The sequence below is a fragment of the Antennarius striatus genome, chromosome 19 (genome assembly GCF_040054535.1).
Source record: "Antennarius striatus isolate MH-2024 chromosome 19, ASM4005453v1, whole genome shotgun sequence".
NCBI classification, from domain to species: domain Eukaryota; kingdom Metazoa; phylum Chordata; class Actinopteri; order Lophiiformes; family Antennariidae; genus Antennarius; species Antennarius striatus.
The window spans coordinates 8,054,671-8,075,087 of NC_090794.1; the positions used below are offsets into that span (position 1 = coordinate 8,054,671).

Here is a 20,417-nt window from a genome sequence, read left to right on the forward strand (position 1 = left end):
AATATGTTTTGTTCAGCTGTTAATATTAAACCAGTTCTACTGTGTCTGTATATCGTCATTCCCTCCCCATCATTCCCTGATCCCTCCCTCCTTGACCTCCACTAATTTTAATGAGCTGCCAGTATATTTTACAGTAACTATCGGCACCCCCATGGTAGTGAAGGCATTCTGAGCATGAGGTTTCAAAGCAGAGGCAGGGCTTGAATGAGCGGCGATGAGGAAAGGATGTGTTTTCTGTGTCATTTGTTTTAATCCCCCACAGGGAATCTCTCAGTGTAATTACCTACTTTAGGAGCCTGGGGCAGAGACCGTTCTCATAACAAAACCAAAATTAAAAAGGCTTTCACAGGGGGCAGGCACATATTGTTAAGTGATCAGCTGAGACGCTCATCTTGACAAACACATCTTGATATTGTGAAGCCGAACTAAACAATACTCATCGGTACAAAACCATTGCGATGATTCCTACAACTTAAATGACACCACACTTAAACATTGAGATCTCTGATTAATGATACGTCTTTCAGAAGAACACTTAACCAGGCCTGCCTATACTTACAGTCTCTCATGCTTTTCCATTCTCAAATACTCCCCAAAGAATATACTATGATGACACTACACCACCAGATGATTATAGCAAGGTGCTGTGAGGATTAATAAGTGAATTGTGTGATTTTATTGGTGTTGGCAAGCCCTTAGACCTCAAGTTTTGTTCTCAGGCAGCACATTTTCCTGAGTTTATATACCTTGAATTCCTACTGTATTTACGAAAAAGACATGTGAGATCAATAAGGAACAAATATTTACTTTTAAATGAACTTCTCTTCCACATTCCCACTTTTTAAGTAGAGCACCTAGAAAACACCGAGAGAAAGCTGTCCTCTCATCTTAATCAGATTCGGTTTTTATTTCTTAGCATTTCTGTAGACACATTGGCTCATTTAACATGCAGTGCATCCAACAGAGAGGTATTTCCTTTGAGGGTGTATAAAGTTTGGTATGCAGTACAATTATTTTGTGCCTACTGGAAACTCTCCATTGACTCTACCCACTTTAGCATCCTTACCAAGTATTTTTCCCCACTTAGGTCTGTCTGAAGACCTTAACTGCATCCATTGCCTTGCTCGTAACTACTAAAATGTCCTTTGTCTGTTCATACAATGAGTAAAAGGATGACATTTCATTGTGCTTGAGACCATAATGCTAGGAATGGCACAGGAGCTCTCTGTCACAATTTCAAGCTCGGCTAATAATGGAAAAAGAATGTTACCAATGACACGAGAACGTCATTTCTTAAAAGGAAAGGTAAGGGCTCGGAGCAGAAGCCAGACAGATTTAATATTTAAATGTGCACTTAACACTTCTGTCAAAGAGGCCGTAAATGGACTCTTAATTTAAGTAGTTGTCATTAAAACTTAGAGCAACAGCGTAATGTGTACAATAAAAGCATGTGCACATGAGTGCACGATCCAGGAGAAAATACACATAATCAATGCACTTAGACAGGCTGAAGTGAAGTGCACACACATATGTTCATTTAATGTGATGAGGGGTTGTTTGGTGAAAATGTGTACTAATGCTCTGCAGCTCCCCTCACAGGACCTGGAGAAAAAAAAAAAAGTCTGCACAGACAGAGACATCACGTCCGGTACATCCACTGTGACCTTCAGAGGATCTGGCAACCCAGTTCTCATGTGCAGTCACATCAAAACCTCATAACCAACCCACTAATACCTACAAACAAAGACAGATCCTCACCCCCTGGCCCCAGCACAAACAAACAACAATCACAGTGATTGTACACCTCTGTAACCGTTGCAGAGTGCCTCCAGGCAGTGTGCATGGTGGTGGTGCCTTGCAACGGCACAGCTCCCCCTCTCATTCCTCCTTAATCTTTCTGCTCCACCCGTGTCCAGCCAGCATCATGGCTCAACCTCCGCCCACCCACCTGCCAGCCCACCCTTGTGCTGCAGCAATGTTTGATTGACAGATCCAATTACGTTTTTTATTGGCCTGTCTCTCGCGAGGCGGGAAGGCACTTCATTGTCTCCTGAGTAAAGGGGAAAAATGGCTATTGTTCTCTTAGTGGAAAAGATGATGGCCGCTATTCCAGGCGTAAACAAATAATGTGCGGAGAATCACTTCAAAGGATCCACACACACTGCAGGCTGGCACTGAAACACACATACATCCACATAAAGTCGTGGATTGTAACCTTGTGTAAAATATTTTTTTTCAGAGGTGGCAGATGGTGGCAAAAATGCAAAGCAGAAAATTCAATCAGTCGCCCTAACTAACGCTCAAAGCAAACATTTTAAATATTGCATTACAGTAAAGTGGTTATTTAGTGGTATGATGTGTTAAAGCTCTTTTATAGCCTTACATACTTCCACACTCTATTTAACGCCAATAACCAAAGCTGACTGTTTAACCGTTGTAGGATTAGAACTAAATTATGTTGGCAGTTTGTTTGTGCATCACTTAAGTGTACAGTATGTGTGGGCTCTCGGTTCACGCTTCATGTAACTAAGACTGATATATGTAATTCTGGTGAATGGTGCAGACCTACTCCTCATTTACTGTGAACTGGACTAGGCTTGGCACAGGGAGCTCCAGCGGTCCCATGTGACCCGGCACACACTGACATCAGTAATCAGGCCCGCCGCAATCCAATTCAGGGCCGATCAATGCCTCCAACACAAGCAATGCCCGAGGCACAGGGAAGGAGGGAATCACTCAATGGCAGGGGTGGCTCAGGCTGCAGACAGCCATCACAGATGACAACCCTTAGCAGACGGCTCTTACATTGTAGACGATATGCTCACAATGGACTCCATCCCCTGTTGACTGATGGTCACTCTTCCGCGCCATAGGCTGCAGATAAATGCATACAACTAAAGCCATTTATTGAGCTGAGATGGTAGAATTGGTACATTTGGTTCAGTTGGGAAGAAAAAGAAATTTATATGGTTATGTGCAGGATATTCTCTGTATTACATTTTCTAAGATATTGTGCATTGACAGCACTTTAAAGATAGGGAATGATATTAAAGTGGGAGTTTTTGTCTCCTCACAAATGGTATTAAATTGCAATCAAACCTTGATTGAAATCTGGTAAGGATACAGAGTGGTGGTAGTGGAATGAATCCAGTGCATCTATATAAAGGCTCAGTTGGGAGACAGGAAGATCTGATATCAAGAATGTGAACATGTCCCAGGGTGGGAGTTTCGGTTACATATCCACCCTTTCATCTGACATCAGCGCTCAACTTAGCTTTTGTGGTGAGGGGCCATCAAAATTGGATCATGGAAGCAGTGGAAACAGAATCAATAGAGTGGAGACACTGGGACATCGTGAGACGTGGCGGATTGATGCACCTGGCCTTCACTGTGCCAAAGCCATTTATTGTTAGTAATTGACATAGATAACTCATAGATGGAGCGGTGATTTGTAGCTGTCTGTTCTCGTGAGCATCACGCAACAGAATCTGAAATTTGCTAAAGGGTAGAATGTTAGGGGCTGTTGAGGAGGGGTTTGTGTGTTTGTCATTTACTCATGTGCAGAATGTACTGACATCTCAACAGGCCCAAAGCCAAGCAAGAAGTCAGCATATTTGAAGTGTTGAAGCTGTGTAATGCTATTAGTGAAACTAAAACCTCTAATTACAGAACTAATTTCTCTTTTCAACAATATTATTTTCTAAACCACAAAAAGTCCTGCTTTAGACAGATGAAAAATTAGTAGATGAGAACTTGAATTATAAAGAAGTGAAGATTTTTCCAGAGACTCAATACTGTAGGCACATAGTTAACAAGAAAATTGTGACCTGGAAATTAACCCTTGGTTTAACCAAGGTAAAAGTGATATTTTATCTTGTTTCTAGCATCACCTTAATGTGTAGATTGTTTTGATTTTATCTGTCCAGATTTTGTGTAATCTGTCACTTGGACTACTGTCCACACCTCAATAAATACAAAATACATTTTAATTTGAATCTCATGATAATTTGTAGTCACATGACAAAAACCAAAATAAGCAATGAACTGATTTAATATCCAAATGTTTCCTGGTACCCAAAGGCAGATACAAGGTATCTTACTTATCTGTGCTGCAGAGCTGAACTGCTAACCAAAGCTAATAAATGTAGATCAAGTAACCATTCTGTCTTACTGACATATTCCATCACTGGAAAATATATGGGAACAAATTTAATAATGTATACTAAACCCCAGAGAGATCATCCTGCTGATGAAAAAAAAGTTAATTATAGCAAAGATGACTATGAATAAGGGCGGCACTGTGGCACGGTGGGTAGCTCTGTTGCCGAACAACCAAGCGGGTCGAGGTTCGATTCCCACTCTGTGTGGAGTTTGCATGCTCTTCCCGTGTATGCGTGGGTTCTCCCCCGGGTCCTCCGGCTTCCTCCCACTTCCAGAAACCGGCGCTCCAGGTTAATTGGCTGTTCCAAATTGCCCGTAGGAGTGAGTTTGTGTGTGAGTGCTTTCACAGCGGAGCACTGGCGTCGCGCCCGGAGTTTGCCCCGCCTCACGCCCAATGCCAGTTGGGATAGGCTCCAGCTCCCCGCGACCAGTGCAAGCGAATGTAATGGTCAAGATAATAAATGAATAAATGAATGGCTACCAATAAAAGCAGTCCCAAGCTGTTGACTGCGCAAACAAGGTTAAAGGTTTGGAATTTTAAATTAGAAATGATGCACATATAGACCAGCGGTGCTCAACGTTTGTTGTGCCACAGGTATCAGAAAATATTTTCACGGACTGGCCTAGGCAGATAAATACAACAAAATAAAATGGTACAACAAGTATAAAAACTGGTGAACCGGCAGTGGAGACGTGCCAATTCACCTACCGATCATTGCCAAGGTGCTCTTTAGCAAGGCACTGTCCCCGTTTGAGTTGCTCATTGGAGGCACACCATGAAGGAGCTGCTCGCCGCTGTACCTCTCATTTGCATACTCACCGGCCCCCTGTGTGTGTGCTTAACAAAAATATACTAACAACACAGAAGAAAAATAATTTCCCTTTGGGGATTTATAAAGTTAATTTATTCTTAATTTAGCAGTGATATATTTTTCTGTGTTACTGGCCAAAGCGGGCCCTTTAAGAAGGTAGCCGCATGACAGAGGCAAGCATCTGTCATTGAGATTGTCTCATGGACAGATGTGGCAGATAGAATTCGGTAATATTCCAAAACAAAACATTGTTTAACATCAGATAAATAAAATGAAAATAATGAAGTTATGTTTTCTTTCCATGCAGACCAGTACCAATTGACAAACCGACTGGTACTGGCCTGTGGCCTGGGGGTTGGGGACCACTGATATAGATGGCTAAAGAAGGGAGATCTAGGAAGTTACGAATAAAGCACAGCTTATAGTATGCACAGAAGCTCACACCAGTGATGCATACAAAGTTCTGCTGATGGATGAAGCCCACAAAAAGCTTCTAATTTTGGAACAATGCAGTCCACAGTGAATAAAACACAGCAGACACGGTTTTACTTTCTCACATTAGGAGCAAAGGCTGTAAGGTTTGGGCTTTCCGACTCTTTACAATTACAGACTTAATGCACTGCTCAAATAAACATTCCTATGAAAACTGTGAAATTCCATTAATCATTAATTGTCTCAGAGGTTCATTCAGACATTCATAATCGGCTGCAGAGCTGTTGTGAGAGGTAATGTGGGAGGATATGAGGCGCAGAGGCTTGGTGCCTCTGAAATATTGATCACACCTAAAAGAGCCCAGAGGTCTAACACAGGCTGGATTTCACACCTGAGAGCGCCGGGAACAGCTTCATCATATGGACAGGAACAAAATGGCTCCACCTTGCGACTGTGCGTAATTGCTAGTATAATACTAGTGAGTCCATTAGCCATTCGGTTAATGCCCAGGAGTGCCAGTTTATGTTAGCCTCAACTGAAAAGGAAGAGTCATTGCATTTTTAATCCAAACACGAGCAGCGTCGCTGCTTGGGAAGGTAATGGTTTTGACTCTGGCGCTCAGGCTCAATGTCAAACTGAGCGTCGCTGTTTGATCCGCCGCCGCAGAATATGAATTGCGCAGGGTCAGCCTTATCAATTATTTACACTCACTCTTTCTCCATTTCCTGTTTGTCCGCTCTTGTGGCTGTAACTTGCCCTGACACTAATGGCGGACGGCTTGGTGAAAACATTTATCAAAGTTACCGCAGAGCTTACTCCAGCTCCATACTATCATTTACAGCCTTATGAAACCTATACTACTGACCCAGCAATATTACTGATCATCACTAATACATGCAATACACGCACATACCTTAGCAGCTTTGTCTTGGAGTCATAGTGTACACTCCATTTATATATTTGAAAAATACAACATTATTATAATTTATATAAATTTAACCACGATAGCGATAATTTATGATGCACATACCTGCACTGTCCTTGTATAAGAAGAATAAAACATGAAATTTAAATCTTTCCCTGTTTATTAACTTCATTTGAGCTGTGTGTATTGTTGACAGCATCTTAAACTAAAAAAAAAATTGTATATTTTCTAATGTGTATAATGACAGCACGAAAAAAACTGAGAACTGATGAATGGACCAATATTAAACACTTTAAATATATATATTAAATTTAAGAAAATATATTAAACCAAGTAAAGAAATTAAACCAGGTAAACAAATCATAAATACAGTATATAACTAAAAGCAAATGATAACCACATTAAATATTTGGTAAACTTTCCAACTGGTACATTCTGTTCAGTATTAATTAAAATTATGCTCTTGAATCGCATTTTTGCATTTTTGAGCTGCACATCTAAAAAATATCAATTGTTAAAAATAGAAGTAAAATTTGTCCAATCATTAAAATGCACCTCTAGTACCTGTGAGATTTTTGAATTATTTCCCAGACACACTCATCTCATTATGCCAATTAACCCGTAACCATGGAAACAAAATATACAAATGATAAAAGTGTCTGACTGGCAAAAAAGCACCACTTCAATACTTGATTGTTGCACATAAAAAAGGTGATAAAACATCAGTGATGTTGTTAAGAGAAACCTGACAGAAAAATGGATGGAGCGCCTTCTTGCGGCCTCCTCCTCACGCTTTTTTAAGCCTTCCCCAATCTCTGATTATGGTCAGAATACCACACAGCTGAAGCAATTATATTGCATACTGTATAATTACTAGCTTGCTATCAACAGAAGCATTGTAAAATCTCAGCCATTACTTTTCATCTGGCTGACCTGCTGCTTCACTACATTTGCACAATTACAAAGCGTTGACCAGTAACAACATGTAATCAGCCGTATGCAAAAACAAAGGGCTCCAGTGGCCTAAGTGTAACACACACACACACACACACACACACACACACACACACAATATTAATACTCTGCTTGGACTGATGTTTCACAGCAGCTGCTAAGAAGCTGCTTGGCATAAATCTTGATTGCATTTACTCAGTGTTGATTCAGATTAGATTTTCGTCACCCTGCAGCTCTGTATCAGCATCGATTAAAGAAAGGAGGCTCTTTGTGACCTCACTCTCCACCGTGTCGGGCCACATGCTCCCTGAACACCAGGGTACTCATTTAAGAAAAAAAAAAAAAGCCAATGAATCGGATTTGTGCTCAATGGAATAATATGCTGTGAAAGTCCATTAGGGACGAGGCTAATGAAATTGAAACAGCTTGGTGATCAAATTAGAATCTGTTCGGCAGATATTTAATTTAATGTGCTGCTGAGTTTGAGCACTTTGTATTTGGTCGACCCAGAATGAAACTAGCACGTAATAAATCAAGCGGCGACACAATTCATCCAACACTCGTTCCTCCTTTTCATTTTTCTGAAATGAACAACTTTCTAATGTCTACGTGAACAAAGCATACCAGCATTACTGGGAAAAAGGACTGATGCTTATAAGTAAAATTTAAAGGGGAGTAAAAACAAACAGTGCTGCATAAAAGATATAAAATAAAACTAAAAAACAAAGACACTTTGACCTTTTAGTGTGGTTTCTACATAAATAACTTTCAGTCACAATTATATGCATCGCTGCAGCTGCACAATAAAGAGTCATGAGGTAAAAATATTTGAATAGACACACAAAAGATATGTTTGTTTGAAGAGCTGCCCTCTGCATTTTGCATGCTCTGCCTAGCTTGTCTGGTCTAATATGCAAAGCCAAACCACATGGGTAGACAGGGAAACTCTCAAGAGAAGACATTTCAGACACATGCTCATCATCCTATGAACAAAAATGCTGATAATTATTGGAGAAAGATGTATAATGTCTGACCCAGGCAAGGTTGCAGCATTTGTTTCATGTGTTTTATCTGTAAAACATGTTTTTGAATGATGAACAAAGCTTGGATGAAACTTCACTAAGTAGAGAAAAAAAAGATGGAGATGGAGATGCAGTAATAGAAAGACACAGCTTCTCATCCATCGGTTTATAAACACACACATGCACACACACACACACACACACACACAAACACACACACGCACGAGCACACGCACACACACATACGTACACATGCGGTTATTTTTTATTTTGTCTCAGCCTTTGTTTTGCCAATGTTTTCTTTGCACATTGCATAAAAAATAGAAGTGCTAACACCCACATGCCTCGGAACAGGTGTTAAAATGCTAATGCTAATGGTTGGCATCAACAGCAGAAAATGCTCTGATCCCTCGCTGGTAATGTCAGATCTAGATTGTGGTAGGCAAAATGAAGTAGAAGGGAGACTGTTGCTTTTTTCCCAATCACAGGAGATGGAGAGGTAGAAAAAGGGTCTCCCTTGCTCTCTGGCAAGAACAAGGGTGGGGTGGGTTGGTGTTGGGTGGGGATGTTGCTAACAATGGTGCCAAAATGAGCTGGATTGTCCTGAAACACACAGGCAGCAGGGACATATGTGGTCTGTTGCCAACCTGTCTGGGTGCAAGACCCGACCATACACCTTAGCTGATATGGTGTCAAAGATCAAGATGGAGAAAGAAAAAAGAGGGGAGAAAGGTTCAGGAGTGCGTGTGTGTGTGTGTGTGTGTGTGTGTGTGTGTGTGTGTGTGTGTGTGTGTGTCTAGAAATGAAACCAGACAGATGCTATGAGGTGAGATGGAAGGAGTGAGCTACAGACAGATGATTAACTGAGAACAGAGTAGATTAGGCACCTCGCTCTTCACCGCACTCATTTATTCTTCTTTCAATTTCTCTGTCTTTGATAGTCAAGATAAAATTCATTTTTAGTTTGATTTGAGATTCATGTGGTTTCAAATCCACCTAGTCTCCCTGTGATAATATCAATTTATGGGTCGCTCCCTCCCACCAAGCACTGCAGATGTAGTTTGATGCTGTTGGAATTCATACCAGTTGAAGTGAAATTGCTCCAATTTGAAAAGACTACGATTGGGTGAGCACAAAGGTAGGTATACACAGTTATAATAGTGGGGCTGGAATATTTGGATACATAATATGTACCATTAACATAGTAGAGGATAAACTAAACATATATTTACCTCTTCATTCACTAGTGGTACAAAACAATGTCCCTTATAGTTCTTAAAATAAAAACCCAGAATGTTTTAAGTTTTGAATGTTTTCCCTTCTCTACTCTGCTACCGTCTGTATTCAATTAAAGTGTGCTCTACATCTAAGCTTGTAATTGCACCTGTTTGATGCCATGATCATTTGGTGACATACTGTTTTGATAGGCCTACATGATGCCATGTCATGTCAGTAACCTGCCTCCTCCACATGAGGCTCACCTGCTGTGGAGAAAACAGAACAGGGTCTACAGGGGTTCAAAATGCATTTTATTTTGGTGCCTTTATGAAACATCCTGCAGACAAAAAAATGTCAGGTAATTTGCAGAAATAGAATGAATGGGGTATATCACGAAGTAGATATGGCTGTCAAATCATCAGTACAGTGGAAATAGGGTAATTATAGTAATAATAATATTCCTTGGTAAAAATGTTTGGAATAAAATGGAAGCCAATATGGTACATGCAAAAGGCATTTAAAGTAGTCTCTTTACTCGAACCATCTATGACAGATAAATGTTCGTTATGCACAATTATATCTACAGAATTATTATATCAAAATATGTAATGTATGATATTGCATCAATTCTTTTTTTTTTGGTGGGAGCAGTACTATTTGTGTTGAACACATCATAACATCAGGAAGATCTAAGCAAGGATTTATGCATCTATGTATGGAGGGATTCCTGAGTGGGCGTAATGTAGCGGCGGAGTCAAAGCTCTCCTGCAGTGACGGCTTTGAGGCCACGCTGGGCAGCATACGGCATCTCTGTGTGCATTGCTGTCATGTCAGCTTGATACTGGTCAGTGGTCCAAGCCTCATTCCACATTAATTCATGTTCAAATCATGGCAGCACTGGGTGCATTAGAGCTGTGTCAGTTCAACCAGAAACACACTGAACGCTAAATGCATAAACCGATATTAAGCTCACATCTGTGATTAAATATATTAGTCATTGTAAAGCTTGAGATTTTTTATTTTATTTAATTTGTTTAAGTTGTAGTTTAAGTTATCGGAGAGGACTAACTGTCAAAAGACAATTTTATAGTCAAAGGAGACACCTTTTTGGGGATGGTTACAGTTTTCTGAGATCAGTCATGCCATCAGACCCCGTGCTGCTGAGCGGTAAGGGGAATTTCAGCTGCTGTCTGAACGTGTCACTGCCATTTAGAGTCGCTTTCATGTGTGTTTTGAGACTGAAAGGTAATACAAACGTAGGATTCGGGTGAAGGAAAGATAGTAAGAGTGAAAAAAACAACCAAAAGTCACCATGTCAGGGAGTAGTAAAGAGAGAGGGAGGGTAAGAAGAGCACTGACATGGGGATTTGTAGTGTGCAGCTAAAACGGGTGAATAAAAAGGAGGGAATCTAGGTCGGTCTGTCTCTCCCACTTCAAGGAATGTTGAAGCAAATGTCCTACTTCTTGTTCGGATTGGAAACTTTCAGGTCAAGCTGCTGTCCCCTGTACATCTGGATGTATTACAGCCTTCAGGCCTGTGTGATTTAGATCATGGAGTTTTATTTATAAACCACAAAATAATACTACATTCTAGTCACGCCTACTTCAATATACCTTGCATGTCTGTCTGTCCCTGTCAATTACTTTATAATTATTTTTTTCTTCAAATACGAAAAGACATCGTTCATTAAATTAATTTGCCCAAAAAGTAATAAAGTACCAGTCCATTTTAATGGCAATTTTGTCCTCCATAATATGAAACAGCTAAAAGATAAGTGCATATCAAAGGCTGTGCAGATAGCGCTCGCTGCTGCTCTCTCACAATTACCAGTGCTGCCTACAGAGAAGGGACCTGAAATCTAGGTGATTGGAACGCAAAGGGATGCCAGTGTAATTCAGAGAAACACCATTAATGTTAATCGGGGGCTCTAAATGATTATGTCGGTACATTCTTGCATGTTAGAAGCCTGGCATGAATGCTAATGCATGTTGCCTCCTTTTAGTATGTCAAAGGGTGTGATCATAGAAGAGCATGCATTTTTCTTGTTGGTGGTTTCTGAGTGGGAGAAAGTTTACTGATAAATGGAGCAAATGTGAGTGTGCAAACATGATCAATGCAATGCCAAAACTGCGAGTTCACATGCATTCATTTTGTTAGGTCTTAACAGAGTGAATATGTCAGTGGGAAAAATAAAGACATAGATAGGAGTGTTGGCACACATATATATCTTTGTCTTTTTTTCTCAGAGAGATAACTGAAAGGTTTTGAACAGGGCAAGAACAGAGATTCGCAGAAAGTGAAAAATACATTGTCTATCTTTGGAGACAGTGGGAGGTTGTTTTTAAATGTCACATTGACACTCAAGGTTAGTCCCAGGTCACTGATTACAAACATGAAAATAATGGACGCATGCAGATAATTGGCATCTAAAACCCTGGCAGCTAAAATATCTCCAGGAGTACTGACTTCATGCTGAAAGCAGAAAGTTGAAGCTGTGCGTAATTGCAAAAGAGGGCTATCCTGATGTGGATGTGTGTTCCTTTTAACTGCAAAACCATATTTTCTTTCCAAGTTTTCCTTTGCTGTCTGGCCAATGCTTGCTTTATTCAAGGATTAAGGTGTAGAGACAATCCATTCTAATCTGACAGAAAAATGCGTTACTGCAGAGGCTTTTAAAGGCAATTTCTCCTTTCTCAACTTTAAATACAGTCCAGTGCAATTAGGGTAGATATAAAGACTCTTCAAGATTCCTATCCCTGTGCGTGATTTTCATCAAAAAGAAAAAAAAAAAAAAGATGACAAGCGGCCCAATCTATGGAGGGTCCAGCCCCATCTTTTGAACGAAAGAATCTTTTAAAATACAATGAACTAATCATATTCCTTCCTTCTTCATACATCCTCAGAGTAAAGATTAATCATGCTTTTTTCTTTTTTTCTTACCTCCACACCTAAACATCTGTGGAGGTGAAAAAAGTGCGTGGACAGAAGGTGCTGCCTCTTCAGCAGCCGGATACAGTGAGCTTCATCACAAGAGCTGTGATTTACCACTCCAATAAAAGTAGCACTTCTGAATAGAAGAAATACTCTGTGACAAGTAAATGACCCTTTTCACCAATTCGAGGGTAATCAGATAGAAAATGTGGAGCTAATTGGCCAGTGTGACGTTGGTAGCTTAAATTTATGATAATAAAGCGGAGTAGAAAATGCAATCTGTAATAATCAGTATCTGAATTCTACTTGCATACTGTACTCGACTGTAGTTACTGAGTTGCTGTCCATTGCTGGTTTATGTCTGTCATCCTGGGCTCTCTGTTGGGTGAGTTTATCTGTCATAGAAAGTGTCCTTACACCAACACCCCTGGGGGGGAGATTAGACATGCTGTACCGACTCTACCTCTATCTCTATGTTATTTCTCTTTTTCTATCTCCAGCTCTTCTCCTCATGTTCCCTGTCAACCCATCACTGTCTCCATCCCACTTCTCTCTTTATTCCCCTCCCCATCCCTTCCTCTATTTGCTACAGCACACTCCAGGGGAAGCAGGTCCGTGAACAGGCTACAGCAGTTGGAAGGGGAGGTTCACGGGACCAATCATGCAAGGAACAGGCAGGCTGTCCATTTAGCACATCTGTTGACATGGGTTTTAGCACAAAAATAAATAATGTACAGTATGTCCATCTCCTCTTCAGATGTAGCTGACAGCTAAGCTAGGAAACTAATGTCGGATAATGATCCTTTTGAAATATGTCAGACATACACAGCTGTCGAAGTAATTTTTTTCTTTTCGTGCAGATTCCTGCAAAAGCATTATGCATCTTATCTGACTGGTAGGACTTCCCTTTAGGAACATGGCTAATGACTAGCCATTCAGGATGTTTAAAAACTTTTCTACATTGAACAGATTTCCTCAAATTAAAATGAAAAAAACAAACTAACAATTTCGTTCATTAAATTTGAGTCTATATGAGGATCTACCATAAAGGAAAGCAAAAACATGGTTTAATCTCATCCCTCCCAGCTCTGCAGAAGACTGATCTCATAGCGAATTTTATAATTAGAGTGTTATCCAACTTGTGCCATCCCTCAGCAGTGGCACACAAGAGGAGAAAGCACCTCAGAGGCTTTTACAAGCAAAAGGCAGATGTAATGAGTCATGAGGTCTCTTTTCGCTCCAAATAACATTAATTGCTGTCCAGGCAGAAGCCTGCTGGAAAACAACCAACACATATGCAGGTTGGGGCAGTTCAGCACTGGCAAACACCGCAAAAGCGCCTAATCTATTTTTTTAATGTGTGTAATTGCACAATATGTACATAGAGACTGGTCATTAATCATACAACATGGAAATCTTGTTACACCGTGAAAAAAATCATTTTTTTTGTACTTTTAAGTGAATCTCTCATGGAAGAAAGCGAATTTCTTCTTTGACAAGTGAGGCACACTGAAGCATGGTATGAGTAAATCGAACCTAGTGTGAAAGGAATGCATTGACCATATGCCTTCATCCTTCGTACAAATATAAAGAGGTCTTGTGAGAGAAAGGAAAGTGAGGGTACGATAGAGTAGGACAAGACAGCTGCGCCTTCACCCATATCCTCTATCGTTTTTATGCTGACTCATACTGTCATGGTCAATTAGATCTCACTGTCAGACAAAGACAAATCTCGCACACAACTTCCAATGACTAAATTTATCTAATGAGCCCTGAGCTTAATCTTTCTCCCAATGTGCATATACTGTACTGCATGTATTGGACTCATCTAACAACATCGAATGCTGAGAGGAATTGTTTTAACTTGTGTTCTCTTAAGCTGTACCTTTTGGCAATTGGAATACAATGGTTCAACAATCTAGTAATGCACTTCTATTACATTTGGGATAAGCAGGAGCCACATAAAAGAATGACAAAAAAATGTTTAAACACAGGCGATATACTGTTATTTTAATGGATGATGCCACAACATCCTCACAAAGCAAACTATTTTTATTTTTTGTTGAACTTGACACTTTTCATTACTTTAAAGCTACAAAATAGTGGTACTCTTACCCTTCCAAAATGTCTGGCTGATGACTGAGGTAAAACAATTTGCTCATCCATTTTTGCATGTCTACCAGTTGATCATTATTTATATTAATTATTATATAGTTGATTATTATAATAATGTTGGCATTATTTCTAACTGGTTCCAAAGCTAAAATTTTTGAGGTAAACTCTGATAAATTTAAGGTGAAAACTCAGAAATGAATAACCAGGATATGTAATGCTGTTCAAGCACAAGGGTTCAAAATATAGATTTTTATTTTCCTGCTGAAACTGAAGCCACTTGATGTCTTGCTACAATCCCTAAGAAAAATGATGAATTAACTAGAAAACCCTTTGACTTACTGATCCCAGAGTTCCAGAAAATATGGCATTAGGATGAAAAAGTCATGCCCTTATTGATTGAACTGGGCACCCAATCTGACTCAATCAGGGTCTGTGACCTCTGTGGAGCTAGCAGTGACCTGACAGGAAGTATTGCTTTGTATGTGTGTATGTGTGTGTGTGTGTGTGTGTGTGTGTGTGTGTGTGTGTTGGTGCATGCAGCACAGAAAATAGTGCTCTGCAGAACTGGAGCTCCCACTAAAAATAGAAAAAAAAATTTTTTTCCCCCACCTTAGACAGGGAAAGGCTGAGGACAATAGAGAAGAACAAGGGATGAGAAAATGGAAGGCGCCGTGTCCTTGGTCATTTGTTCAAGTGGCTGCCCACAACGTTTGAGGATCAATAAACCTTTGAGATACATTCTAACCTTCAGTGAGTCAGTGCTTAGAATAATTCGGTATAGGAGCTCTCCAGTAGGAAATATCTTTTATCCACAGAGATTAGTTTTCTGATGATCCCAGCTTCCTAAAAAGTGATAGAGTCTTTTTTGTCTCCTTGTCAATAGAGCTTTGTCATGGTGAAAGTCAATAATGGGAGGATTAAATAAATACAAACTCACACTCGGTAAAATGCACAGGTACTCACATTTTCACTCCGTCTGTGAAGGAGCTTTGCTCTCAGATTTGATCCCTCTCTTTCTTTATCAGCAAGAGGAAGAAAAAAACAACTTCCCACTTAATCCTTTGTGAATACACTTGCAGCAAGTACATATGTGTATGTATGAGTCTGTTTGTGTTTGAGCCAATCTGCCACACCGTTACTGATATTGAAAGTAAATTTTTTTCCTTCGTCTTTCCACTAGATTTATTTTCTAATGTTGACGTTTATCTCCTGAGAAGGCTGGCAATTCCTCATTCCGTCTTTTTGCTGAAAATCCGAAAGAGTCAATTTGCAAAAAAATCTTTAATTTAGTGTCTCTCCCCCCTTCTTTTCCCTCAAACTCTGTCCCCCCATCTCTTTCTCCTGTGGTGGCTCAGATGAGAGATGACAGGGGACCATGGGGAGGCTGTAACTGAGTAACACATGTAGAACCTTGCAAAAGGATTGACAAGTGACTGAGATGGCAGCTAGCCTCTAGCCTATCTATTGATAACAAATCTCTCAAATCTTTCATTAGGTGCTCGTCACAAACTGTCATTCTCATCACACAAGGGCATAGAGTCTAGCATTTGGTGCTGGATAAAAAAAGAAAATGTTAAAACTACTGATTGAAGTGAGGTGATTTTATCTCAGAATATTTTTATCCATGTGCAGCTACTCAAAAGATTAAAAATATGTGCTGTTAGGCCAATTGGAGGATAACCAGTGCATTATGGAGCAATTGGTATTAGATGTTAGTATGATGCAGGACTGCATATGGATAAAGCAAGCACAGGAAACCAGAGATCTGATGTCATTGCCAGCTAGTTGCCATTCTGCTAGCTTCTCTAACTCAAAGCAATGTCACATTGAGAGTTCTTTCATCGGTCTTTCAGACAATGTGAAATGTGTTTCTGTTATTTACAATAAATTCTAAGAATACTAAAGTGCTCAAGAAAGTCACTGAAACAGAGAGCGAGTCCTGCAGTCTCTGCAGCTCTTCTATACATGCAGATTATGAGAGGAAAATGAAGTTGGTGTCAGTTTGAACAGATGGAGCTGTAGGCAAAGTTGGTATTTGAAAGGGATTTTCCCAGCTCCTGTGAAATGTTGGCAATTAGGAAATCTCTTCACTGACCACATGCTTGAAAAACTGGGCCAAGTGCGTAGAATTTTCTCCATTATAAATTTCACAATCTTTTATTCACAGAAAAGGTCGCCAAAAGAAGAGGACAATTAAGAGATACGGTGAAAATAAAATGGGTTTTGTCAAACGAGGACAGTTTTATGGTTTTAGACAGTCTGCATGGTGGCAAGTAAAAATAATGAGGCTATCATCAGCCATTCAAATTCATGTAGCTATAAGTGACGACATGTCTGCCTTATGCAAAGCTAAAGACAAACACTAAGAAACATCTTCAGGTGCTCATTAGGTGCACTTCTGGATCTAACATATTAGTGACTTTTATTGATGTTTTATAGAATTTTGTCCCCTTTAGATCGTTCCAGGCTTGTTGCTGCATGTCTGCCATTGAAGCAAAACAAACTGTCAACTGTCCGTCATCTTATATCTACAATAGAGACAAGTCAGACGAGTCTCTTTTTCGCATTTAAATTTTGTTGCCTATTAAAAATACAGCTGTAATAAAAGTTTTCCAGTTCCTGGTCTTACTACATTGGTGGTTTTCTCCTTCAATTCTGACACTTTCACTGATATTCTGGTTCGTTTTACCTCTGTTCTCTGTGCAATTTATTGATGTGTAGATGATGTCTTGCTGTGTGTATAAATAAAATTGTACCTAATTATGTCTCTTAGCAATGTAATAATTAATGTATCGAACACTAAGGAGGATTAATAATCTCTCATATATCATATCTCTCATAACGATTCAAGTAAAGTTATGAAAAAAAAGTTATAGAAGAGACGTTTTATGAAAAATAAATTTCCTAAACATAATGAAGAGCTAAAAAGAAATCGTAATGCATAGAGAATAGATTAGAGCATAAAAATGGATGCACAGATTTGTACAGTTTTTAGTGTTCTAACCCCATTTGTCCTCCTCACTGCGGATGGAAAAAATATAGCAATGGTGGCCAACAGGCAACAGTTCAATGTAGTTTATGAGAAAAAGACAAGCCCTCCACATTTCATCATATCACCCCCGGTGCCATCTCTGTCGTTCAGTGTAGGACATCTGGCAGTTGTGTGACATTAACTCAGAAAGTATAATTTGGGAATTTTAAACTGACCGAGTGTCTGTCATCACCCAATATACATTTTGAATAGTGCTGTCACTGTATCATTAAAGAGAGGGAATAGAAGGAGTGAGAAATAAAGGGGAGACTGCTGGTCCTAAGAGGTGGAGACAGGGGAGAGTAGTCAGGCAACATATCATTTGGAATTCAAAACCAATATGAGACCTATCTGAGCCAAGTTTGCTTCTGATGTTGGGCTGAATTATAAAATACCCACATCTCTCCATCCCCATCTTCAACACCACCTCCCACCTCTTATTATTCTTGTTCCCCCTCTCCTTTCCATTCAGCCTCTTGTATTTGTTCTACTTTTAGATGTACACGATGCTTCTCTCTCTGTCTCTTTCATCTTCTCTCTCTGTCTCTTCATCACTGTGAGAATGGGATTCATATCCTACCATAAAGCTGTGAAAATGCAAGCATCCCCAGAGGGGTGGTTGTCAGAGAGCAAAGTAAGGAGAGAGGGAGGCACACTGTTGTTTCTCATTGAATTTTTTAAAATAATCCATGAAATATACATCACTGAGGCCAGGGCTAAGGCCATGGACTGTGTGCTCAATGTAATAATGCAGCATTGTTTGTCCAACTTAAGGAGTTATTGTTTACTCATGTTTTTAAAACACATGGGAAGAGGGCCTTCACATATTTGTGCCTATATGTGTGCATGTATGTGTGTAATAGGGTCCGTTATAGCCTTCCCATTCCCTATGTGCCTTTGGATGACATGAAATGACTGACAGGTAGATCTCCCTGAAGAGCCCTTGTATCATGCTAGGAGTGTCAGAACAAGTGTACCATAGTGCGAGCATTTGTTGAAGGAGCCTGTGGAAATGTGAATGTTTATATACAGAATGTACATGGCCGTAGAGCAGAGTGAGAAAATTAGTGAGCAAGCGTGTGGGTGGATGCCTATGAGCACCAGTGAGGGAGAAATAAAGACACCGAGGGCTTGTGAGACATATGTTTTTTGTGTATCCATGCATGCGCTACTTTAGAAAATACAACACGCAAAAAGCATTTTGGTGTAATGTGCATCAAGTGTAGCTGTGCATCACTTTCTGTGTTTTCGGCGGCTGCCGTAGATGTTAATTATTGATCACAACATGGGCCTCAGCCTCCATCCTTGATTACTTTGCATCTACTCACCAACAACACTGACCATTCTGGACACTCATTTTATATTTAGCATTTTATGGGAGTCTCTGGTGTTTACACCTTGTCTATGTATTCTGAAAATGTTACTCAACAAGATCTGATAGAATTATCAAAGTGAGTGATATAATAGTAATCATATAAAATAAATTAAAGTGAGCCCTGTATTAATAATTTATGTTGTTTGCGTACAGAAGTTAAAATGTAGATTGAAGATGAATTATTTTAATTGGCTCTTTTTAATTAAAACAGGTAAATCATAGTATTGTAATTCACACGTCAACATTTTTCAAAAATCAACACATCAGTGAAATTAAAATTCCAAAGTAATTTTTACATTCAGGAACAATAAAAAGAAAAAAAAATGCTAATCTTGGAATTCTTTATTTGATATGAGTATGTATACAACATAGAGCACAAATAATTAAATGACATATCAGCAAGTCGGTAAATAATTGCATTTAGTAATTCAGGCGAACAAACAGTCCTTACTATAGACACACCTTTGATTCCGGGAGACATATTTGAATTGCAGTTATAAAAGTGCATGTGTTTCTAATAATATTAATGATGTCTGTGATCAATTTCTGAGTCCCATTAAGTGATGCAGGGCAAAAGTGAGCCACTAAGTATGAAATAGCTTTGTTTTCAGCCAACATTGATTTTATTTTTATCTCTGGAAAGGAGGTCATGTGATTAGTTAGGTTTGTTTGCCTGTTTTTAAGCAGGATTATGAAAAAAACAACCAAAAACTAGTGGGTGGATCAGGATGAAATTTTGGCCAAAGAGGTATCCAAACATATATTAAATGTAATTACTACATTATTAAATCATCCATGGAAATATTGAAATCGCATTGCTACATCTTTACTGTCTTTAAAAATCCAATAAACCCAGAAACACAAACCCCCCCCCAAATAAAAACACACATGAATGATGCAATCTGATCGTAATGTTTCACAACTTTTTATATAAGGACTTACAGTAGCATGTAAAGGTTTATCTTCCACTCACATGCACCATCTGGTCGCTAGGATGCCAGTTAAGCTGAGCCTGCTGTGAAAGCCATTATATCAACAGTGTCATTCCCAGGAAAGATATAGTGCCAATAAATCAACATTATATATTGACCTCATAAGAAAACAGCCTGTGCAAGTGCCAATAATGCTCTTGTAATGATAACATTTAGTTGTTCATCAGTTTAAATAACCATCAAAGGGTCTGCTGTAGCTCATGGAAAATGATTATAATAAAGCAGCAGAGATAAAAATGACTCCACTGTGCAGTTTTAGAGAAATACTTATTTATCAGTGAAGTTACAATAATGCTGACTGCGTGTACTACATTAAACTACTCGTGAAAACAGCTGTAAGGTATATTTTCACAGCTCTTTATTTTCTGTGGGGAGAATCAAATGTGGGATGTGAGGAAATACAAATAAGAAGCTGTAATGTTATCAAAGGCCATGAGCCATAACCAGG

The 20,417-nt window shown here is 39.4% G+C and overlaps 1 protein-coding gene across 1 annotated transcript in view; it reads right to left on the bottom strand.

Annotated features, from left to right (window-relative positions):
• LOC137613524 (neurexin-3b) overlaps window positions 1–20,417 on the bottom strand; it is a 253,579-nt gene that overhangs the window by 41,472 nt on the left and 191,690 nt on the right. The gene's annotated exons all lie outside the window — the stretch shown is intronic.